The sequence below is a fragment of the Canis aureus genome, chromosome 3 (genome assembly GCF_053574225.1).
Source record: "Canis aureus isolate CA01 chromosome 3, VMU_Caureus_v.1.0, whole genome shotgun sequence".
NCBI lineage: Eukaryota > Metazoa > Chordata > Mammalia > Carnivora > Canidae > Canis > Canis aureus.
The window spans coordinates 70,801,909-70,827,314 of record NC_135613.1 but is presented as its reverse complement, the minus strand read 5'-3'; the positions used below and the strand labels follow the sequence as shown (position 1 = coordinate 70,827,314).

Genomic DNA, 25,406 nt, shown 5'->3' with positions numbered 1-25,406 from the left:
GTTGCCAAGTCAGGGATCCAAGCCTCCAGCTTGCTCTCACCTGTAAACCCTCCTCATCTGATTGGGAACATCCAGTGAATGAGAGACACTTGATTATGATGCTTTCATGGGTTCCATGAGGAGATGGAGTATCATGAGCCATCTTATTAAATCTGGCTGGGGTGGAGGAAAGAGGGGGTGGGAGGAGGAACGCCTTCATCTCCATTGGTTATTGGATGTTGGGTAATGGCAATTGATTATTCAAACCATACGGCAGTTACTGAGATTCAGCACTGGCTTAATGGATATATTTCTTCTACTAGCTCCCAAATCAGTCCTGATGGATGATTATGGGAGTGTAGTATGTCATATAACTGCTCAGAGCCAGGCAACCAGACTGACTATCCTACTGTTTAGAGTGGGAGCAATTGTTCCTAAGATGCTAGACAATTCCTGATGTCCCCACTATAGGCGGTGGGTGAAGAAATGGGTTAAAAGATTGGCCCCACATCATTGGACAGTGTTACCAAGCAGCTACATCGTATTTCATGTGACTGTGACCATAGCTCAGGGACAAGAATCTATGCAAAATTCAAAGTGTTTGACCCTAATTCATTCATTCACCTATTCATTTATTCCATGAATAGTTATGAGCACTTCTGTGTGCTATACACTGTATTGAGCACTGTGTAAGAAAAGAAATAATAAACAGTCCTTCTGTTCAATGAACTATGGTCTAGTGGGCAAGACAAACCATAAACAGAGGTCAAAACAGCATGTCGAGTTATACCATAAAGGATATGCAAGGATAATGTGACAAAAAGGAGGTGATTGACTTTGCTTGAAGGGAGAGAGTGCAGGAAAGCTTCAAGCTCCCACAAGTTGATTTGTAGACACATATGTATCGTGTGGATCCCTTCATCATTAATGTGATGAGACTTAAAAGCAAGAAAAGAGCATTCTATAGCATGTACAAAGGGGAAAAGTTATCAAACAAGATGTTTGGAATGGTTTGTTGAAACAGGATGGCAAAGCTCTCAGAACGGGGAGTTCATTATGGATCTCTACTTTGTGGGTTTATAAACCTTCTATTCCCACGAAAAATTCTCTCTTCCTCCCATACTAATGGTTTCATTGTGGTTGTTCTGATCTTTATATTGTCTCTCATTACTCCAAAATAGAATTTGTCTCCTTGATCCCCTAATTTATATAAGCCACACACATTCAAGGGGTTGGCAAGCATGGAGGTTGAACACTTTTATCTGGCACAAGAAAAGTGGTGGAAAGAACAATGCCCATTGCCCCTACCCTCACACCTTCCTTGCCTCCATCACTCTGTCCCAGTCCATTCAGCTCCCACTCTCTGGTGTGGTGGCATTCACTGATGGGTCACCACATATACTCCTTAAGGGGCTGGGGAGTGGGTGCCTCTGTCCAGAAGCCAAGAGCCCTAAGCATTTTAGCCCAAGTAGCCTGAGGCTGCTTTGTAAGCAGGAGGTGTTTGCAGTGGATTTGACTGGTGCTCTGAGCCTGAGAGGCTGGAGAGGCTGAACTCCATTTGTCAGGGCAGTGTTTCTGTGTTGAATGCCATTAGCACTGGGAAGGATCACATGGTTTTGGAGGCTGGTGCACCCGCGAAATGGCAGCAGCCCCTGATGGGGTCAGTAGCAGGGGGGCCTCCAGCAGGGGCTCTGCAGCTATTCTGTATTAGCAATTCAGAAGGGATTGGCAGCAACTCTGAGCTCTCCCTTGACAGCCAGCTTGTGGGAGCTACAGTTAAGGGAAGGCACCTGCCAGTCGTAAGATTCCCTGAATTCTCTGAATAACCATGGTGGCAGTGGCAGTCCAGACGAGGAGGCCATGGCACTTCTTCCTGACAAGGATGGCATAACTCAGTGATTGCAATGCATCTCGGCTCCTTGTCATAGCAGTGCATACATATCATTCATAGAAACAGAGCTGCACGGGGACTTAGATCTAACCCAGTCCAACCTCTTCATTCTGCGCATGCAGAGACTGTGTTGACAAAGGTTATAGAGTGGCTAAGTTCAGACTTGACCCCAGGTTCCCTGACCTCTATTCCTCTGGCCTTCCTTTACATCTTTGAATGCTGAGTGAGGAGGCAGGGCGTGGGGGGCGGGTAGGATAAGAGGGGGAAACTAATTGAACAGGACAAACAAAATAGTGACAGATTCATGGTGCCCCTAATGCCTAGTGGTCAATTTATTTTTTTTAAAAAAAGATTTTATTTATTTATTTATTTATTTATTTATTTATTTATGAGAGACACAGAGAGAGAGCAGGGGCATATAGGCAGGCTCCTTGAGGGGAACCGGATGTGGGACTCAATCCCAGGACCCCGGGATCGCGACCTGAGTTGAAGGCAGATGCTCAACCACTGAGCCTCACAGGTGCCCCTCTAGTGGTCAATTTGTAACTTGTTTCCAAACTAGTTTACTTTCTAACTTTTGCTAAGTTTTAAAAAGAAGATTCCCAGTCATCTATTATATTTATCACTATGTTTTACTTTAGTAAAATGCATTTTGCTCCCTTGCCTCAGCACATATAAATTTATATTGCAATTGGTGAGATTCAAGAAAATAACATCCGGGTGCTAGAAATCACTAAACAAAGGGAGTAGTAGGGGTTAGGGCTGAGCCTTTCTGGAGAGGCTCAGGAACCAGGAGAGGAGTCAGGTAATGACTACTAGAGGTCTCTTCTAGTCCTGAGGTGAGATCATTTCAAGCTTCTGCTGACACTCACCCAGAGTTGGTTTAGGTGGGCATGTTCAGGAGCAATGGGCTACCAGAATTGATGGATCGTGGTGAAAGCAGAAGGATGAAGACAGGCCCTCATATTTACAAGAAAACACCTGTCATGAATGGAAAGAAAAGAATGTCTCCAGATTCTGGTAGGGTGTGTGTGTGAGTGTGTGTGTGTATGTGTGTGTGTGTGCGCACACATATGTGTGTTGGAAGGGTCTACAAAGTAGGAATGGCAGTATGGTAAAGAAGGTCTTTCCCTCATACAGTCTCCTTGTCAACCTACCAACCTGCCTCTGAGTTCAATCCCTTATAGAAAGATCAAGGACTCACTCTCCTGTCATAAATTTAGATCTATGGCCCTATGGTAAGGAAATGGAATTTTTAGAAACAAACACTCTGAAGCTTTAACATATAAAAGGATTGTGCCCCTGCTTTCCTTATTTGTTTTGAGAAACAATGCCCCTCTCTTCAATGCCATTGCTTGTGCCATCCTGGAATTCCTCTGCGATCTTCAGTGTGGTCCTGTGAGTCCTTTCATTTGGTGCCTATCTTCATTTGCAACCGTGAGAGTCAGTCAAGGTTATGCAGAACCAAGTCTGAGTTCAAGCTGGGAGATTTGCTGTGATAGGGTTGGTTTTAGCCACAAACCAAGTATAGCCGTATGATAGGGAGACTGTGTCCCTTCTAGTCTTTGTTGATCAACTTGTCTTTGTTTTCTATAATGAAACATGCTTCATTACCCTCCCCTCCCCATGTAATTTATACATTGTTTAACCATAAACAACTGCCTCCACTACCACAACACAGCCCTGGTAATATCAAATCTTGATGTAAGTAGACTGATACTCCCTCCTCTCCATCATCTTCAACCTGTTTGCATGCAAAGAGCACTAAGGGACCTTAAAAAGGCTGGGCTTGATTCCAGTTTATTTATCAGCTGTGGGACCTTGAGCATGTCACTTGACCTCTGTGAATTTCAATTTTCTGAATTACAGAAAGAGAATAAGAATGTTTGCCTTGAAAACTTATAAGGATTAAATGAACAAATGCGAGAAAGTATCCAGTGCACCGTAGCTGTTTAATGAATGTTTGTGTCTTATTTAAATGAAGTAGCAGCAGGGGAGTGCTTTCTTTTTCTGTTCTCTTTTTACTCTGTGTTCTGTTTCTCTTTCTAGACCTGACTTCTTATTTTCCTCATATTTATTGTCATGCCCTGTGATATCCCCTGGCTTCTCCATCTTTTTCCAAGAAGCAGTTGGGAGATAGAGAAGGTGGAATGCAGGGTAATGAAAGGGAAGGAATAGAGAAGGTCAGTCATGGCTCCAAAGCCAGACACAGACACTCAAGACCTCAGACCACGGATCACACTAAACTGAAAATACCCTCGTGAGCCACTAGGTCTATGACGCTGGGTCTAAGCTGGACAAGAAAGGTGAGGGCCCCTCCTCCTTGCTCCATGCTAAGTGCTGGGGATACAATGGTGAACAAGACACAGTCCTGAGTAACTTCTGTGTCCTGGTCTCTGAAACTTGTTGAAGGGGAAGATATAGCGGAGCCTATAACCTTCCCCCAAAGAATCCTTGTCTCTCGGTATTTATACACTCGTGTAAGCTCTTCCTCATGATGGCTGGCTGGGCCTGGTGAGTCCTTTCTAATACCTAAAATATCGCAAAAGCGATGGGATGTCACTTCTGAGGTCAGCTTATTAACAGAATATAACTCTAAGGGGAACCATCTGGTGCATTTTGAGCTACTCTACAGAGAGGACCATGTGGTGAGGAATGTAGGGAGGCCCAGCCAATAGCCAGCTAGGAGCTGATGCCTTCAGTCAAACAGCCTGCTATGAACTAAAGCTTGTCAGGAACCATGTGAGTGAATTTGCAAGCAAATGCCTCCCCAGTTGAGCCTTGAGATGAGACAGCAGCCCCAGCCAACACCATAACCTTTTGAGATATGTTGAGGTGGAGGCACCCAGCTAGGTGTGCCTGGATGCCTGACCCACAAACACTGGGAGCTAATAAACATTTGTTGTTTTAAGTCATTCAGTTTTGGGGTAATTTGTTACACAAAAAAAGATAACTAATAAGAGGGGGTGCAGATCGAGTGACTCTCCTGACTTTCATATAGCATTATTTTCCAGTTTTACTGAGATATAAGTGACATATAGTATTGTGTAAGTTTAAGGTGTACAACATAAAGATTCGATGTATATATATCGTGAAATGAGAAAGACCCAGCCCCCATAACTGTGGTGCCCAGGCTGTCACAGTCAATGCTATACTGCCAGGGCCTAGTACACAGAAGGTGCTCAATAAGTATTTGATGAATGGGCAAACTGCAGAATACAGAGAAATTCTCTGAGGTTCCTCCTCAGCACTTTAACTGTGGACTACCCAGGATACCTAGTCAAATTGAATTTCAGTTCAAAGAGGAATTATCTGTAGGGTGAATACATCTCATGTAGCATATGAGAGATACTTACACTATTATTTGTTTGCCATTATTGCTAAATCTAGTGACCCTAAGCCAGAGTGGGAACAGAATCAGCCTGGACCCAGGAGACGAAGACAGATTGTGTGCATAATAAGACTAGTTGACCCAACTATTACCTCACATAGTTACGATTTGTGTGGGTGTGTGGTAAAAACTTTTAGGATCTACTATCTTAGCAATTTCCAGACATATAATACAGTACTGTTAACTATAGTCACCATGCTATTCATTACATATCCAGAAAACTCATACATATTTTTTAAATATATCAAAACCAGAATGTCTAGCCCCCTAAAAAGGAAGAAAGAGGGAAATCCCTTTCTGGAGGAGGAGTGCCTATCAGAGTTGTTTTTAACTGAGGCCCATGCACTCTGGTGGTAGAGCTGCTGGCTTGCTGCTTCTTGTAAATTCTCTTGGCTAGATTCTTTGGGAGAGGGACTTTCCTCCTCTCTCATAAGCCTTTTTCTCAAGTCCTCTGCTATATATTCCACTTCTATTTCTGAAGTCCCCTTGACCCATCCTAGTCTGCTTTGGCTGCTCTAGCTCCAGCTTGCAAATGAGGAGGAGACAGTTTTATCAGGGTCCCCAGAGGCAAGGGGGCCTTGGCAATCAGGGACCTGGGTTGCCTGGCCGGTTATGTCCTCAACGTCTCCAAATACAATATCATGTCTCAAGAAGCAGAAGGGCCCCACTGAGCCTGATTTATTATTTTATACCTGTTGCATGCCAATGAGATGTCAGCCTGACAGACCACAGGGTAGGAACTGACTTCCAGATTCCCAGAGTCTTCCAACTATGGATCTACCAAAGCCTGACATATCCCTATTCTAGAGGATCTTTCTTCACTTGTCACTGTCTCCATAGCTGGTCAGGATGGCTTCCTGCCCATTCCTCAGAGGCTCCCCTTTCAAACCTCCAAAAGCACAGTAATTGTCATCATGTCAATACCATCCTACCTCATGCTAGCTTGTGTCTGGCCCCTGAGCATGTGTGTGCACATGTACACATACCCCCCCCCCCAAACACACAACCCACATTCATGTTTATGCATGCACCTGCACACATGCATATGCACACCTGCACACACATTCACCTGCACACACACCTGTACATATACCGACCCCCACACTTGTACTCATGTGCCACCCACCTTCTTCTCAATATCAAGACTCTAAGTCTTCTTTGAAGATGAAATCTATTATCCACTCAAATAATCATCCCAGCACCACCCCTCCCCCAAGATGATTAGCATCTGTGAGCATTATTTAAAGCGCTGCTTGGTTCCCATTGTGAAAAGCTGTTTTCCCCCCTCCCTTTCATGCCAAATCCCCAATGTAGGCTCGACGCAGGGAGCAGCTCTGCAGGGCCGAGAGAGGTCGGCTCTCATTAATACAGATCCCATTTATTTAAAAATAGCAATATTATGCCACTTTCAAATAGCCCGACTGAGCTAAACCATTAAAAGATTGTGCGTCGCTGACTTCGGACCTATTGTGAAGGCTTAATATTTCACAGCACAGTGACATACGGCACATAACCCATGGAGCAGCGCTATTGGTTTGGCTGTTCTGAAGCGAGAAGTAGAGAAATAATTGAAGAGAACATTTTATAGCCCAACGCAGAGGGAGGAAGAGACTGGAGCTTGGAAAATGTGAAGACCTCCTGAAGCTGCGGGTGGGGCCTGAGGCACAGATGGAGTGCTGACGTCAATGGTGCCTCTGTACATATTCAGGGGTAGACTGGTGCATGGATAGTCCATCTCCTGGGGCCCCTTCACAATGTGGCCATTTTCCAGAATCGTTGTTCCTAACATGGCTAATGGACAGGACTTTCATGTGTTTCCATTTAGAGCCCAGAAAATGGCCAAATAAGTGGTACTTGAAATAGAGTCCTACTGGGTAGTTGGGGATGAATTCGGAGGTGACGGGGAAATTGCCAAGGAACCACAACCATTAGCTTTGGAATTAAGACGAATTTCAGTTCTGATCTTGATTCCAACTCTCACTGTGTGACCAAGAGTAAATTCTTGGCTTGTAGCTTCTCAATTCCTGAATTTCTGCAATGGGAATGATAAAGGCTACATCCAGAAGTTGCAACAAGCTGAACATACAACGATTCTCAGTTAATTTTGGTTTCTTCCTTCTTGTTTCTCTATTCACCTGCATTTCATCCTTCCTTCCTTTTCTTCCCTCCTAACACAAGTACTCTCTTCTCCATCACTATGTTCTCCACTGAGGCTTGGGCCCAGCCTGGGGTGTGGTTTCTCACACATGCACCTTGCTTCCTGGAAATGATCCCAAGTCATCCACATTCCCACCAATCTTAGCCATGGTCCTCTTTCCGCAGGCTTGAGCCTTCTGAGATTGCTTTGATTACAAGTGCTCTTTCCAAAGAAGCCAGGTAGGTGACTCTCAGAAAATATTTGTGTTTCAAAGACACAATGGTTTGAGGGGTAGATCTTGAGGCTGTGGAAGAGCCTGGCTAGATGCAAGTCTAATGCGCCCCAAATATTCCATGGCACCTTTTCAAGGCTCTGAGTCTCAGCGGGTGTGCCCCATGTCTGGGCATCTACTGTCCAGGAGGCTGATTAAAATTTCCCAAACAAGGGAATAAATATAGCATGTGCACACATGGACCTCTGTGATCCTTTAATTGAATGTGCTCTTCCTCACTCCATCTTACACCGTTCAGATTTCAAGAGAGGAAGAGATGAGCCTCTCTGTTTATGGAATCAGCCTGCTGTAGCCTGAAGAGTGGGACATTTCGACAAGCATTAGAGGCAAAATAGGGACAAATTCCCTCCCACCCACCCACCTACTGGTCTCTCTCCTCTCCACATTCTTTATCCTGCTGGTCTTTCCTTTCTTTTTTTAAATTTTTTTAAGATTCTCCTTCCTCCACTGACAAGGCCCCATGGGTAACCACCTTCTTCTTCCTTCATTCTGTTGTTGTTTCCTAAAACAAAATGACAAAAAAAAAAAAACAAAAAAAAAACAAAAAAAAAAAACACGCTTTCCTAAATCAAAGATAGCACAAGCAGCACCTTCTGTTTTGTTGGTCTCTTGAAAAAATATCCTTTGAATTCTTCTTCCTTGAACCAATGGGGGCTTCTTGCCCTTTGCCATAGGTTCTGAGCATGAGGAGCTCAATTGTAACTGCACAGACATTTAATTAGACTGTGTGGGGGGTGAGTAGGGGTTGGGGGCGGGGTGGGAGACTGAGTTTGTTCCTTCTACAGCTACAGAGCAAAGGCTGCCTGTGGAGCTGAGAATACAGAATGCGGAGCTCCCCTGGATGGCAAAGAATGGCCAGGCTTTCTGTGCATGGGGAGGGGTTATGCAGAGATTAAAGGTGGGGAGGGGGCCTAGATATGCTACTCTCCCCTCCCCCAGACACTGCTGAATGGAATACTATCTTTAAATCTAATAGGGCCTTCCGGAACTAAATTCATACTTCATGGAATTGCAGTGACCTTGAGAGGTCATCCAGTGCAGCTCCTACATGGTAGGGGTGGGTCTGGGGGCCAGTCCTGCCCTCAGTACTTGAGGTTGAAAGGCAGCAGAACTCTAGATTTAATTTAGGTACCTTCCTTATGAAAGGGAATATGTGATTCAGAAGATCCCCTTAATCCCTTTTCCTCCATCTTTCTTTTCTTCTTCTCTCTGAATTCCCCTTTAATAATCTAAAATAGCAGGCTTACAATGGAGGATGCAGAGGAGGAAAGCATATTCAAAGGTACTGTAGGGTCACCATTTCTGTTCCTTTTTCTCCTGCCTTAAGCCCTGCTTCGGGGAATAAGCAGACCTATAAATGAGATGTAGCTCATTCATGAATTGCTTGTGTATTACTTGGGAACACATTTTCCCATCAAAAATGATTGATGATTTGGTTCTTATGCTGGCCCACAGATGCCCATTTAACCTAATAGTGGCCTTGAAATATGAGTCTCCTCGAGTTTCCTGAGAATTATATGAGCAGAGAGTTCTCAGCAGCCTACGTGAGGACCCCCAAGCTTAATTTTTGAGTCTTTATGAGTGCAGAGCACCTAGCTCAACCTAAAGCCCTCCGAGGCAATGCTGGGGTGGTAGGGCAATTGCCAAGGAACCATTTGCATTAACTTTGGGATTAAGACAGACTTTGGTTCTGATCTTGATTCCCGAAACTCTGGGATTGGGAGTGGCTGGTGAAGGAGGAGGATGATATGACCCATCCACACATTCTCAGAGGTCAGGGTCGTCCAGTGGAAAGTGCACCAGGCCTGTGCTACATAGTATGGTTCTAAGTGTTGGCTTAACCACTTTTTACTTTTACATTATTGAGTGAGTCATTCAACACCTCTGGCATCATTTTCCTTAAAGGGAATACAGACAAACATGAAGAAACACATATAAAGAGATATATATACACAAGCCGATCCAGAAATAAACATAAGTCCATAAATATATTCAAATGAGAGCAGGAGTGTTGGAAGAATGTGATTGGAACTGAGTAGTGGTGGCCTGCAAAGACTACGAAGAGGGGAAGGGGAAATAATATTTATTGAACACTTACTATGAATCATGCACCATCTTGAGTGGTTTGCATAGGGCAAGTTGGGAAGAAAATGTTATTTAAATATATCACACCAGCATTCTGAGAAAAGAAATTGTCTTTCTTTAGAAAAATACCTTCGATAAGCCACTTTGTGTGAGGAGGGTGAGGTATTGAGGGCATCTTTTGGAAAGAGGCAGGAAAACAAAGAGAATGCCAAACTGTTCTGCATAAGAAATGAATAGAGTTTCTGGTTCAAAATGGCAGACTGGGGCAATAAATTAACCTCTCATCTCTCTGGAGACCCCATTAAAATGATGCTAAAGGAATACAAAAGTGAATAAACCCATAATAATAAAGGGAATAGGGAGTGAGGTCAGAATCACCAGCAGATGAAAGATTTCAACGAATCCTTGGAAAATGAGACCTAGATGAAAATGCATTGATAAATGAAGCGGAGTGAGGAGTCAAAGCCCAGAATACATTCAGGTGGCAGCTGCAGAGGCAATGGAAGCCAATCTTCCTGGCAGAACAAAAGAAGGCTCTGGGCTAAGAGTCAACAGGTGTGGGGAGAAGGAGGGTGGTGCAATCTGGAAGTGTCTCCACTGCCCTCTCCGCTCAGCACAGAGCTCCTCTTGTACAGAAGGTAGGCAGTCTAGGGCTTCCAGTGTGGGTGCTGGAACCCCATAAGCCTCCTCACCGGGCTCCCACCTTACAGATGACTTTTCAATCTGTACCCTAAAGCAAAGCCCGCCACTGAAAAGCTCTGTCCTGTGAACTTCTCACTCAAGGAAGCCCTTCGGGGAAAGAAATTTACATACACAACAGCTACATGGGCAGTCAGGTAGGTCCTTGTTTTTAAATCCTACTGTGCAAATCCCAGAATGCCAGATATACTGAGAAAGTCATCCAAGGGAATTATAAAGACCAAAGTAAGCAAACAGAACAATTGACTGGGAAGAACCCCAGTTAGCTCAAAAAAAAAAAAAAAAAAAATGGAGAAAGCTTTCTAAATGTTAACTAACGACCCCAGAGAACCTCAAGATAATGTGTCCATCACTGCCATCATCAGCACCATCACTGTCATCACCATGACTGACACTTCCTTAGCCTTCTCTGGTCAGGCACTGTTGGAAGCACTTGACGGGCATTAACTCATTGAATCCTCAAATATCATGGGAGGTGCCTCCAACCATCATCCCCCCATGATGGAGATGAGAAAGCTGGACACAAAGAGGTTTAAATGATTTGCCCAGGTTCACACAAACAGGAAGTGGCAGGGTTGAGATTTGAATTCAATTGGTTTGATTTCTATGTTTGTGCTTTCAACCACTACTTTGGACTTTCTCGCATTAAAAATAAAATTAAATTAAAAATTTAAAAGATAATCCCCCAAACCCCACAATCCCCCCAAAACAGTCTATGAAATAGAAATAATTAAAGAACAAGAGAATCCTTGTGGAAATTAAAAATATATGATTGCTAAAATAAAGAATTTGATAGAAGAGCTGGAAGATAGGGTCAAAGATACCCTCCAGTATAGAGAAGAGAAAAAGAGAGAGAATGAGTAAGAGATAGAGAGAAGGAAATTATCAAAGAAATTATCCATGAATATTTCCCAGAGTAAGAAAATCATGAGTCCTTAGGCTAAAGGCCATATTAAGTGTCTAACACAAGAAAATTGTGTTACAAGAATGACAAACAGAAAAATCACGAAATGACACTGACTGGCCTCATCTGAAATGGTCATCATCAGCCTCCAGTGGGCCCCTGGGGCTACCCCACACCCCATTATATTTTCTTCTGACTCACCTGACCACTGTTTTACATCATCCCTTGTCTTCTTGATCCTCAACAAATGTCTTGCCTATTCTCTCTCAGCTGAAAAAAAAAAAATGGCAGGAACAGAAGAGAACTTCCCCCACACCCACCCACACTTGTACCCATCTGCTTGCATCTATGCCCAGATACCCTGCCTTCTATGAGGTAACCGCACTAAACTGTCTGAACTTACACCTAAAGCCACTGCATCAAGTGGTCCAGACCCCATCCTGCTCCCCATTCTCCCCTTAGCACATCTTCCCTCTCATGCTGCTCATCCTTTTTTATATACAAACAGCTCAAACAGACCACTCTCCTCTCTACCTCCCTCCAGCAACCGCCTCATTCTTCCCTTTATAGAGAAAGATCCCCTTGGAAGAGCTACTATACTCTCTGTATAGTTTCTCTCTTCCTATTTTTTCCTTGACTCCTCCTCAGTCAGGTCCCCCACTCCTCAAAACTGATATTCTTAAATTCACTATTCACTTGAACTTTAAAAATAACTCAATGTTCACTTCTTAATCCTCAATCCATGTGACACATTGCAGAGTTCTGATACAGGTGATAACTTGCCCTTCCTTAAAGTTACTTCATTTATTTGGTTTCTGGACATCACAGTTTTCTGCTTTTCTCCTTCCTCATTGGCTACTTCTCAGTCTTCTTTCCTGGCTACTTTTTATCTCTCTGATCTCTGAATTCTGGTCATTTTGGAGCTGTCCAGAGCTGCATCTTGGATATCTTCTATCCTCTGTCCACATTGACTCCCTGTGATTATGATGCTTGTGAGGGTGGATTTTTCTTGGCCCTACACTGTTTGGGGTTTGCTGACCTTCTTGAATCTGTAGGTGTATGTATTTCACTCAGAGAAGTTTGCAGCAATTATTTCTTCAAATAATTTTTCAACACTTTATGTTTTTCCTCTTCTTCTTCTGGGGTACTGATGGCATGAATATTAGAAATTTGTTATTGTCCCACAGGTACCTTAATTGTTTTCCCCTAATCTTTTCTCTCTGTTGCTCAACTTGGATAATTTTTAACAATCTATTTTATTTTATTTTAAATATTTATTTATTTATTTTAGAGGGGGAGGGTCAGAGGGAGAGGTATAGAGTCTTAAGCAGACTCTGCTGAGTCCAGAGCAAGGCCCACCCGGGGCTTGATCTCATGACTTTGAGATCACACGTTGAGCTGAAACCAAGAGAGGAACGCTCATCCTACAGCACTACCCAGGTGCCCCAACAATCTATTTTAAAATTTACTTATTCCTTTGTTGTCTCCATTCTACTATTGAATTTTGTTATTGTGTTTTTTGGCTCTATAATTTCCACTTGATTCTTTATATCTTATACTTTTTTTCTGATATCATCTACCTTTCAAAAGTGTTTCCTTTTATTTATTGGAGTCTCTTTATAATAGATACTTTAAAGTCTTTGCAGGATAATTCCAACACCTGTTTTCTTGGCATTGGTGTTTGTTAATTGTATTTTCCCATTGGAGTTGAGATTTTCCTCATCTTTTATATGCTGAATAATTTGAACTGTATCCTGGTCGTTATGAATATTATGGTTTGAGTCTCTGTTCCTAGTTTATATCCTTTGGGGAAGTTTTTTCAGGAAGTTAACCTGGTTTGGCTCAGGCTGCACATTCCAACCGGCCTTCAGTTGGTTATGGTTTCAATATCAGATCTACTTCAAGGTGTTTGATTGCCACTTTGATCAGTTCCTGTACCCCACCAGTGGCCAGCATGGAGACCTGGGTGGTGGTGAACTGTTCAGTTCTCAAGGTTTCGGGTTCACTGTTTAGGCTCAGACACATGCACACACAGCTCAGGGAGATCCTGAGAACTGATATACAACTTTATGGAGTTGCTTTCTTGAGGTCCTCCTGGTAATTTCCAGGTCCCTGGGCCTTTTCTATTGCTCCTCTGGACAGAATGCCGTACGTTAGTTTTTTCACTCTGTCTTACACTATTTGCAACTGTGCCCACTTCGGGGGTCAAGAAGTGAGAAGATAGAAAAAAAATCAATCGGAGTTTGCCCCATATTCTTCTCTGATTGGAGGGGAAGGTACTTCTGCCTCAGAGATTTAAATATCTGGGACTCCTAATGGCACTGCTGACATGACAGGAGAATCGGAAACACACAGAACAGAGAAAATAAAGCAGAAGAAAGAAAAGCATAGAACTCCCCACTCTCTCTGAATGCTAAGTCCCTTCTCCCACTCTTTTTTTTTTTTTTTTTTTTTGGAAGAGTAATCACATTTATTGGTTGATGACTAGGGTAGACAGTCACTACATCTGGGCCAGGCTGTCCAAATGCTCCCTGCCTGGGTACCAGGAAGGAGCCGGTCTCGGTCACATGGTCAGGTATACTAGTAGTCCAGCTGTACTACTTTGATGGGTAGCCTCCGCCCCAGCCAGAGATGGGTCGTGCGGTCTCACCCATCACTCTGTTGGCCTGGGCCTCAGGCGCAGTGCCTCAAAGCCCGTCGTCTGCCTGCCTGCCCCGCCTCCGGATGAGCAGGGTGTGGGGACAGGAGAGCCTGGCTGGGACCTTCTCCCACTCTTGATTCAGAATCAGATGGCCCTTCTTGGAGCTCTTTGCCCAGGCCTGGGGATACCAGAGGAAACATGGAAAATGTACTGCTGGTTTGGTGTACCTCGAATTCTTGTCTTCTTCCCCAATCTGCCTGTTCCTATTCACTTTTCAGAGTCCTTAAGTAATTGTACCATTCATTCTATATGGATTTCATAGCTGTATTCAGTGTGGGAGGCAGGGTGGTATGTGATTGGTTCATCAATCCAGATTTATAGGTTTGAAGGCAAATGTATTGAACTTAGAGCCAGTATTATTTGTGAAGGATAAATAGCATCATTTTCAAAAATCCAAAGACTGAGAACACTTGCCTCCTAAACATTCTTCCTAAGGAAATTACTTGAGGATGTACTCCTACAAAACAAAGATAAAATAAAAAAGGAATGCATGAGATCCTGGAAACTGTACAACTAACCTATGAGATATGTGAATATGCAAGATAATAACTATGATAGACCCAAAGGGCAAATTGTCTAGATTAGAGCAAATGGTATGATGCTTCTAGAATTCTATTTCTGTGAATTAAATGGATTCCATGTAATAAATAGTTGAAGGCTTAATGATATGAGGTTATACTGAAGGCAAATTATTCTTTTCTCTAGAAGGAAAGAAAGAAAATTTCAGAAAATGCAAAAATTCACACAAGAAATTAATGGTCTGTATTTTTTAAGATTTATTTATTTATTTTAGAGAGAGAGCGTGAGTGGGGGGAGAGACAGAGGGAGAAGGGGAGAGGGAATCTCAACGGACTCTCTGCTGAGCATAGAGCGTAACAAGAGTCTCCCCACAACCTTGAGATCATGATCTGAGTCAAAATCAAGAGTCAGTTGCCCAATTCACTGAATCACTCAGGTGCCCAAGAAATGAATGATCTATATTTGAATCAAAATAAAGTTTGTCATGTTTTATGTGCAGTGCTTGAGTGTGGAAAAAAGAATACATTTGATCTAGATCATAGCAAGATTGTCTTTCAAGTGGCAAAGGAATCATGGCATTTGATCCATTTGGGAAAGGCATAATTCTAACTCACTTCCTGGCTATGCAGTGAATAATATTTTCATAGAAATATTAACTTAAATGCCAAATGAATACCAATGGATTAGGTCATGCTGAGGTAACAACCTCAACTCTCGTTGACTCTCATTGACATGAAAGTTTATTTCTTGGTCACCTCCATGGTCTAAGCAGGTCAGCACAGAACTGTGCTCCCTCTAGTCCCTCAGGGATCCAGGTGACAGAAGCTCTTCCACTTTGGAGCTGTACCATCTAGAACAGTTGGCTTCAGCTACAGCAGCAGAAAGCTCAGTAAATCTCACTGGGTTTTCAGTATCTCAAATTGAAAAAAATTAAGAGATTTCTCACATTTCTGTGGCTAGAACCAGTCATAGTTCTCTTCCCACTAGACAGTGAGGAAGATGGAAATGTAGGGGAGCAAATGGAGTGTTTGGTGGCCATCACTCTGCACTATCACTGCTCATTGGCATTCAACTTTTATAATAACTTATATGAGAGTTACAAACTGGTCACCTAGAACAAACATCAGATGATGGATGCTACTTTGAGTATATAGAATTTTTTTAAACTGTAACGTTTTTAAGTTGGACACATTATTTCTGGTTCAGTACAGTCATCAATGCTCCCCCTGCCAAGACTCTGGGTCAGTTGACTCATATACACAGCCAGTATGGTCCTTGTGGGCACTTGCAGTCCCTACAATATAATGCAGGGCAGACCTGAGAACGCTCAGTACAATGTAAATGTTGTCAGTCTGGAGAGTGAAAAGGTAGAGGTACAGCTGACAGGGAGGAGTGTGGAAAAATAGATGAGAAGTAGAAGGAAATGTGGGTGTGCTCATACATTCCTTTTATAAGGCAGGAAGGCAAAATGTATGACCTGATATAGATGAAACAAGACGTGTATATTCACATGTATTATTTAAAATTATGAATGCAATTAATAGAACTAAAACATAATAATCATGAGAGCTGAGAAGAGAAGAGGGAGTCACCTTGGGTATGGTGTGAATATAACTCTTGATATTTTCTAGCAGGTAATCAATAGATAATATCTGTGGTCAATAAATCAAGAAATGGAGGTGTAAATACACCATTTAGAGTAGGGAAGAAACCACTAGGAGCTCTCAAAACAGAAATGGCTTAACATGCTTTCCTTTGGGGAGTAGAATTCCAGGTGGGGGGAGGAGAAAAGATTTAATTCCAGTATAAGAATGTCTGTACTCTTTGGTTCTTTAAAAAAAAAAAAAAAAAAAAAAAAAAAAAAATATATATATATATATATATATATATATATATATGCCTTGCTCTGATTTAAATATTTGTAAATTCTTTTTATAAATAAATGAACAGAATATGGGTGTGGGGAGAGCAGGAAAGATTCGAGAAAGGAGGAGGTGGGGAGAAGGAGGATGAGAGAAAAAGTACAGATGCCATAGTGGGAAGATGGAGTCCATGGAGAAACGCAGAGGTAAGACATTCTCCACTGGGTGGCTTACAGACTTTTAAGGATATAAAACCTGATATTCAATTTTAGGTTGTTTGCATTGTGGGGATATAAGTCCTTGTCATTGCCCCAAACATTCTGAGTGTCTGCTACAGCCATAACTGGTTTCTATGTTTAAATAGGAGGGAGATCCTAGAGAAAGGGACTGGGCACAGAGTCCAGGGCAGAGATAAGTAGAAAGAATGGCAGTCAGAAGGGAATGAGATAAATTGCAGCAAGAATTCAGAAACTGAAGAGATCATTAAGATTTAAGGTCTCTGACATTCATGGGAATCTTGGAAAGACATTAGTTTCCCACGAAATGTGAAACAGGAAGCTTATCAACTGCATTTAAAGTCAGAGGACAGAGTGACCTTAGCTGACATCTGGAGTATGTTAGTTATCTTACTGGATCCTCAAAGCAATCTTAGGAGTTATTTATTCATTAATTCAACAAACATTTGTTAAATATTTACCTATAGTTCCACTCAGTAAGTCTTTGTCACTATTCTCTAGGCACTTAAAGTCTAATAAGGAAGATATTACAATATAAGGTCACGAACATATATACTAGCCCCATGGAAACATGGAGAAGGAGCAGCTAACTACCCTGGGCTGGGAAAAGATAGAAAGCTACACAGGAAGATGCTCAGGCTGAACTTTGCAAAATATAAAGAACTTTGCTTAGCAGGGAAAAGGGGCAGAGGTCAGGAAGTACTCCGAAGGGGGAACAGTGAATGGGAAAGCACAGAAGCAAAACTCTGTGACTCACTAGGCTATGTTTCAAGGAGGACAGAGGACAGATGGGGGAGACCACAGTGCTAGGCAGGGTCCCTTGTGGTGTGAATAGGGGCCCTGTCTACAGTTTGGGTCACCCCAAGTCAGCCTGTTAACACCCAACACTTCCATTCCATTAAAGAAATACTGCTCTACTCAGTGGGAAAGATCCATGAACCAGGCCACCCTCTTGGAACCAGTGCTGGGTCATGACACCCCAGGACAGCCCCTAGCAGGAATTTTGAGCTTCTTTGGGTATTTGGTCTAATGCATGTGTTGGGGTATAATGGAGGGAGCACCCTGAAGGGCCGAAACAGGAGCCAGTACCCACATACACCCTGTTCAGATCTCGGTTTGGGCAAAGGTGCCCCACTGCTCATCCTGGGGATGGAAACTTAAGACAGTTTCAGCATGTTACTCCAAGGTAGAAAGATGCTCTGGCAGCCTTGAGAGGGGGTCAGACCAGGACTAGAGAAGTTAGTGATGAGGCCGCTAAGGAATCCAGTCAAGAAATGAAGGGAGGGTAAATGAACCGAGGCCCTGGCATTATGGATAGAGAGGAGGAGATACATTTGAGGATATGATAAAGTAGGATCTATACAGCATGATATTGGTAAGAGTGGGAAGGGAGGAGCCTAGAATAAGTCCCAGATTTCTGGTTCAGATAGTTGGATGGACAGGGATAGCATTCACTCAGATCCAGAACACAGGGGCAGCAAGTTTTGGGGTGGGGTAAGGAGGATAACTAGGAGCTGTGTTTGGAACATGTTGAGTTATGAGATATCAGTGAATATAAATTGGTGATATATGGCAGGCTCTTGGAGTTCTATAAGCCTTGGGGCTAGAAATACCACTTTTTACCACTATCTATGTCCTTAGCCAAGCTACCTAATCTCTCCAATTCTTTATTTAAAAAAAAAAAAAAGAAAAGAAAAAAATGGTGTAATTTTGATGGCTCCTAGCACAGTGACTGGCACATTAATAGTGCTTATTAAATGGTGAAGAAGATGAAGGAAAATGAGGAGAAAGATGTGTCTAGAGATCATCAAAAAAGTCAGGGTTAGAAGTGTGGGTCTGGAAATTTTGGAAGAGGTAATTGAAACAGAAGGTCTAAATGTTCCCACTGAGGGATCTTACATGAAGTGTAGACATTAGAGATTGGAATCGTGAGTGTTGATCTTAGAAGATAAACTGCCCAAGATCATTCTGCAGGGGGGAGACAGAGCAGAATGTGTCCAGGACCATGTGACCACAAAACCCACATTCTTTTGCCTACATCATGCTGGCTCTTAATGTATTTTTGAAGAAGGAATATGACTTAATAGGGAAAAGAGTGAAGGTTCCCTGAAGACCGGGGAAAGAGGCACATGAGCAGAAAGCCCAACTGTTCCAAGGCATAACAAGGCAGATTCAAAGGCCAGTGTGGTGGACTCAAACCAAGTGCCACTGTTTATGAGTGGGAAGGGGGCCCAGGGTTTGTGAAGCTTGAAGTTTATACAGTGTGGGGGCTATTTTATCTTGAGTTTCCTCTGAAAGCAGAACCCAAGGTAGATACGTGTGTGTGCAGGAGGTCTTTGGGGAGATAATTCCAGGAGGCAGGAATGGGAGGCTGAGAAGGTATAGGAAGTGGAGAAACCCAAAAATGTGTGTTATGGAGGTCACAGCCAGAAACAGCTGGGCTCTATTCCACCTGGGACCTTCTGTGGAGCATAGAGAAGGTGAGTCAGAATTGTTCCCTGGAGAATCAGCTAAGAGAAGAATTTACCATCTTTCAGTGTCTATACTGGTTATGGCATTGTCTTGGGGCATTAACTTCTCCATACTTTAAGGCTGTTCATGTGTGTTTGAATAGTGGGGTCCTTTTCCACCTGCAATGATGAAGCCCCTGGGCAGAAGGCAAAAGAGCCATGATGTGTGTCTGAAGCCCTGGTGTTCTGGGCAAGAGGGAACTTGAAGTCTGCATGGAACTATCCATCCTCAGCAGCTGTGGTTGAAATCAGCGTATGTAAGATCTGATGCACAATCTGCTCCTTGCACTCCTCAGATCCTCTTGTGTCTCATGGGAACTCAGCCTGGGTTAGGTTGTTTGCCTCTCTGGGTGACCTGGATCTTCATCCCAGGGAGTTATAAGCTCTTTTCCCTTCCAGGCTGTGATTGCTGCCCATTCGTGTTTGTCACAAAGCAAGGGGGCACCAAGGAATGCCTCAGGGACTCACTGGAGCCCCCTACATGTTTCTTTCTTCCTATTACATAGCAGCAACTCTGGCTTCTTATAATTATTAAGATCTGCTTTGTTTTTTTTTTAGATCTGCTTTTTGACCTCACCATCTACCAGCATGAGCAGTCTGAAATGAAGGGACAGTCCTTGGAGCTTCAGACTGTGTGGAACCCTTACTGTTCCCTGTCTTGGAACCAGAAACTCTGACGCCAAAGAACCTGGATTTGGAGGGACTCAAAGCACAGATTCTGCAAGTTGGAGTGATAGTGAGAGGGACCACAGTGACATCTACTTCTTGGTTCCTGAGCTTGTATATTCTAGCCACTAAGGACACAGAACTATGGATCGGCTACAGGCTCAGCATGTGCTGTTCTACAGCACAGCACTCCAACCTCAGAGGGTGCTGCCTCTAAGCTAGGGTTTTAGGTGGGCTCCGTTGTTTTGGCTTCCTGCTTCGATATGGTATGTGTAGTATCAGTGGGTCAGAGAGCCAAGAGTCCATTCTCATATCTTCATCGTCATAAAATATGTCCCTTGGTCTGACTATGTTACGTGGCATCCCGTGTCAGTGAACCTGCATTTCTCCAGCCTTCAGAGAGTGATGCTGGCAGAGGTGCTTCAGATAATAAAGACAAACCCATATCTAGAGTAGGTGTCAATTCCAGAAAGGACAAAGCACTTCTCCTTTCAGGGGAGAAGGGGTCCAATGTAATCCACCTGCCACAAGAGGTCAATTTGTCTTCTCAACATGTGGCATCACATTGAGATCTCAGCAATGATTTCTGCTCCTGACATTCAGTAATAGCAACAGCTAGATCAGCCTTGGTGACGAGGAGCTCATGCAGTTGGGCCCAGGCACAGCCTCCATCCCTGTGGCATTGGAGAAGCCCCAGAACAGAAAGCAGAAGATGTGCAGAGAATGATGTCAGCATAACAGCTGTCTACTGCAGCTAGAGCTGACATCACTAGTGAAGTGAGGGGATATGACACAGAAGTATCGGATCCAGTGGACTCCTTTAAGATAAAGAAATGAAAAACATGTCTTCTGGCAATTAAAAATCAAAGTGGCCACTTGAACACATTGCTAGACGCTGGAAAGTTTTCCAAGAGTGAAAGATGCTGATGATGATGCTGGGATGGGCACAGGGTACGGTTGGAGGAGGGCTTCCCATCCTGGTTCAGGTGCTTGTTAAGCATCAAGGATCCCATCTGGAAAAGCCTTTGGAAGAAGCTGTGGGAACCTGGCAAAATGCCAGTCTTGCTTGTTGCTCTGGAGGTTGCTAGTGCTTTCCTGGCTTAGCATCAGAGACTATCAGAGGTAGGTGGGACTGTAGGGACAGCCCAGGCTAATCCCTATTCTACAGATGAGGATCCTGAGGCCTGGCGTTCGCAAGGGCAGCCCAAGGTCATTCAGACAGTTGACAGAGGCAGGTTAGCACACTGTGGCTTAAGGTTAAAGTTGGGGATCTTAAGGCAAAATTTCTTGGTAGACTCCACTTATATTTTTTAATTACAGTATAAGCACATGCTCAGTAAAAGCCTGGCCTGTGTCCTTGCTGCAGCATAAAGGAGAGGGCCAAGGAACACTTGGGCAGACTTTGTGCTAGTGGTCACTTGACGCCTTCCTCACTTCTCTACCCCAGTGTCCTGAGGGAATCTAACTAGACGGTGCATTTGCTGCACATCTATTGCTGTGTTCCTTTTATAAAAATTGTGTAAGATGATTTTTGTTTTTGTTTTCCTTAAGATGATGCTTTGGTTGTTTGCATGCTGGGAAGTCATAAAACCATCTTTTCTTCTGCCTTCTCTTTTAAAATCCTAGAAAGTAACCTATTTTCCACCTGAGATAGATTGATCTATCAATCTGTTTGCCCATCCATCTACTCATCCATTTCCTTTCCTTCCCGCCTTCTCTCCCTCCCTCCCTCCCTCCCTCCTTCCCTCCCTCCTCCCCCTTTTCTCTCCCTGTCTCTCTCTCCTCTACCTCCCCTCTCTGTCTTTCTCTTAGTTAAACTCCTATAAAAGTAAGATCTCGGCTTAAGAGGAGGGGCCCTTCCTGAAATAGGAGAATGTTCTCTAATGAGGATGACTTGCTCAGAGGTGTGTTCTGTTCCCTGGCTATTGAAACAAGGCAAGGTGTTAGGAATGACAACAGGTCCTTGGCCATCACTTATCTTACTAGAGAGAGCTCCTCCCTTCATCCCTCTGGGAGACTTGTTTCTCCCAGGTCCTTACCATGTGCTGGCTATAACCTGGTAGAGTCCAACACACTGTCACTCTGATTTTGCGTAGTCCAAGCTGATGGAGCAGGAGCCAAGGAGCTCCAGAGATAAAGGACACCAAGATAGAGGAAGCAGGTATCTCTTGGGTGTTTTTTTCAACAAAGAGCCAAAAAGCATGAGAGACATGGTAGAAATGCCCGTAAATCAACAGTCAGCTCTCTTCTCCTGCTGACACATCTCCACCCTGTGTAGGAGCCCACTGAACCTTATACTTCTTTGTAATTATTATGATCCTGGTAACTATGTGTTCAAGGTTGGCATAGTTTCAGCCCCACGCAGTAGGTGCTCAGTAAGTATTATGCTGACTAACTGACCGATTGATGGAATGAATGAATGAAGTCACTTTATTCAAGCGCCACATCTTAGCCTAAGACCCTCCTTCTCTCCCCCATCTCCATCCTCACTCTCAGAGATCTTGAAGAAGCCATCTGGGAGGGAAGCTCGGGGAAGGAAGGTCAGCCAGCATTGGCAGCCTGTCATCTTCCTGGTTCGCCCCTCTCCAGGGCTCACGCTCACTCTTGCTCCTCCCCTGCTTCCTTCTTCCCTCCCTCCCTCCACTCCTCCCCCATCCCTCTGGAGGCCCCAGACTCAAACTGCTGGGAAGTCTCTTCAAACAGGATTGAAATTGCTTTAAATATTAGAGGATTAGGGGAAGACAAACAGACCTGGGGAAGGTCTGTGTTTGGGGGATTAGGATTAGATCTCCTCTGCTGTCCAAGCATTAGCAGGGGCCGTGCCGCCTGCCTCCAGCTCTGTCCTCTGGAGCCTGGGCAGCTCAGGGTTAGGCCTCCAGGGCAGTCCACATCCTTGGGCTGATCTTTGCACAGAGCTCCATATTGAGAACTTTCAGAGTGAGCCCCAGCTGTGTAGCCATGCTGTTCCCTCCCTGAGTCCTGCTCTCCAGGCAACCACCACCAATTGAGTTAGCCTGAAATAAACACTATTTTCCACCACTGCCTGTAACCTTTGCCAGTGGTACCCACTGACCATACATGGGCTGGGTACTCTACCTTGAACTAGATATTGGTAATGAGGAAAGAGAAGCCCTGTGGCCAGGCAAAAAAAGGTAAATCCAATATATGACAGGAGTTTGGATGCATACATTAATGTCTGTTTGCTTAACTAAGCAGTCAAATGTATCATGCTTCATATCATGGCTAAAGCTCCCTACTGGCTATCATTGAATATCTATCAAAGTAGATTTTATCACTAATTAGAGTCTTCAAATCTTAGAGTTTGAATAGACTGGAGAGGTAAGCCTCCCCTAGAGCATCCCTGATGGGTTATTACCCCTTCTTTTCTGGAACCTCTTGGGTGACAGGCAGCAAGATGGCCCATGTCATGGATGTCCAGTCTGAAATGTTAGAAAACCTCTGGTATTGAAAATGTTCCTCTTTCTAGCAATAGCTATAGTGATCTCAATTCTTCTCCTAGAATTAAGTATACAGATATAAATCTCAACTTGGAATTTGAAGGGCAGAGAGACAAATTTCTTAAACAGAGCACAAAATGAATTCATCATCAATTTAGAAGTCACCACATTTGGCTACATTAACATTATGAATCTGATCATCCCAAAACTCCATTAAAGTGTGGAATGCAAACCACATGCTAGGGTAAGATAGTTGATACACATACATCTGAGAAAGCACTCCAACTCATCCTGCATCAAAAACTCTTCCAAATGATGAGAACAAAAAGAGACAACCCAATCAAAATGGGTAAAAGATGTGATCAGTCCTATAAACAGCCAGTAAACATGGGGAAAAGAGCTCAACCTCATTAATAACCAGGTAAATGCAAATTGAAACCACGTTGGGGTATTACTACATACTCATCATGTTGGCAAGAAATGGGAAAGTGACAATAGCAGATACGCAAGAACATGAGGTGCAGGGTTATCCTTGCTAGTGGGCCGTAAATAGGAACAACCAGTTTGAAAAACGCTGTTCAGTGTGATCTGATTAGGAAATTCCCCAGACCTCACCTTCCTAATCTTATACCCTATGGGAGCATATGTGCACAAGTGATGCTGTTCATAGCAGCCTTATCAGCTTACTGGTTCCAGATTGGAAATAGCCCAAATATTCACCACTATTCAGTTGGATTAATAAATTACAGTAGATTCACACAAGGGAAGTAACATACACAACAAAAATGGAAAAACCAAAACTACAAAAAACAGCATGGATAAATCTTGAAAAACTACAATGTTGAGTAGAACCTTTTGGTACATCACACATCTCCAAGTACATAAACTTCAGAAATAGGCAAAAGTAAACTATATTGTTCTGGGTACATACGTAGGCGATAATGAAATTAAAATTTAAATGAAATAAAAAAAAAACTGATAGCCATAGAAGACAGAGTTCTAAGGACAGTGGTTTCCTCTGAGGGTGGGAAGCAGGGGTGGTTGTGAAGAAGTAGGAAATGGAGGGGCTGGAAGGAGGTAGCTGGCACTGCTGTAGATCTTGATCTGGTTGGTGGATGCACTAGTTTTCTTTCATGATTGGTTAAACTATAATTTACTTTCCATACTTTTATGCATGCGTATCATATTTCACAATTTAAAAATGTTTTTAAAAATATAATTCTAATTTAGGGGTACCTGGGTGGCTCATTTGGTTAAGCATCCAGCTCTATTTTGGCTCAGGGCATGAACTCAGGGTTGTGAGATCGAGTCCCACTTTGAGCTCTGTGCGAGCATGGAACCTCCTTAAGATTCTCTCTTTCCTAGGGTACCTGGGTGGCTCAGTCAGTTAAGCATCTGCCCTTGACTCAGGTCATGATCCTGGAGTCCTAAGATCAAGCCCCACATCCACCTCCCTGCTCATTGGGGAGTCTGCTTCTCCCTTGCCCTCTGTGCACTCTCTTTCTTTCAAACAAATAAATAAAATCTTAAAAAAAAAAGAAATATTTATCTCTTCCTCTTCCCCTCTCCCTACTGTCCATGCACCCTCTCTCTCTCAAAATAAATAAATAAATAAATAGATTCTAATTTTAACAGCTGTAATCCCACTGAAATGTTTTCTTTTCTGGGCCAAATACATTATTTCCCTCAATAAATGTGATTTGAAAGCTTCTGTCACCCTAGAGAGCTTATTATTTCTACCCATGTATCTATGTATCTATCTACCTACCTATTTATCTATCTATCATCCATCCATTTATACAATGACTGTTACCTTCATTAGGGGCGATAGAAGGTAGGAGAGGTGGGGAAAACCCAAATAAGAGTAAGTACAAGTCCAATTTGTACTTTATAAGGTTCAAATGAGGACAGACGCCATCAATAAAATAAACAAACCATTAAATAATAAACAAACCATTAAATATACAAACCATTAGTATGAGAACAGAAGTGTCTACACATTCATAATTTCTTAATTTCTTATCCTTGATGATAATTAGTCCATTGACAGACATTAGTTGGGGTAAGCTGCAAACA

General features: G+C 43.2%; 2 long non-coding RNA genes across 4 annotated transcripts in view; one reads left to right on the top strand and one right to left on the bottom strand.

Moving 5' to 3' along the window:
• The window catches only part of LOC144311295 (uncharacterized), a 144,343-nt gene extending 119,471 nt beyond the window's left edge, over nucleotides 1-24,872 (top strand). For all 3 annotated transcript variants that reach the window (XR_013376847.1, XR_013376848.1, XR_013376846.1), the window contains one exon: nucleotides 19,765-24,872. This is a non-coding gene — a long non-coding RNA (uncharacterized LOC144311295). The remainder of the gene's footprint in view (nucleotides 1-19,764) is intronic.
• The window catches only part of LOC144311294 (uncharacterized), a 43,343-nt gene that overhangs the window by 17,373 nt on the left and 564 nt on the right, over nucleotides 1-25,406 (bottom strand). The window contains exons 2-3 of the long non-coding RNA XR_013376844.1: nucleotides 14,494-14,536; nucleotides 11,580-11,648 (exon numbers count right to left, since the gene is read on the bottom strand). This is a non-coding gene — a long non-coding RNA (uncharacterized LOC144311294). The remainder of the gene's footprint in view (nucleotides 1-11,579; nucleotides 11,649-14,493; nucleotides 14,537-25,406) is intronic.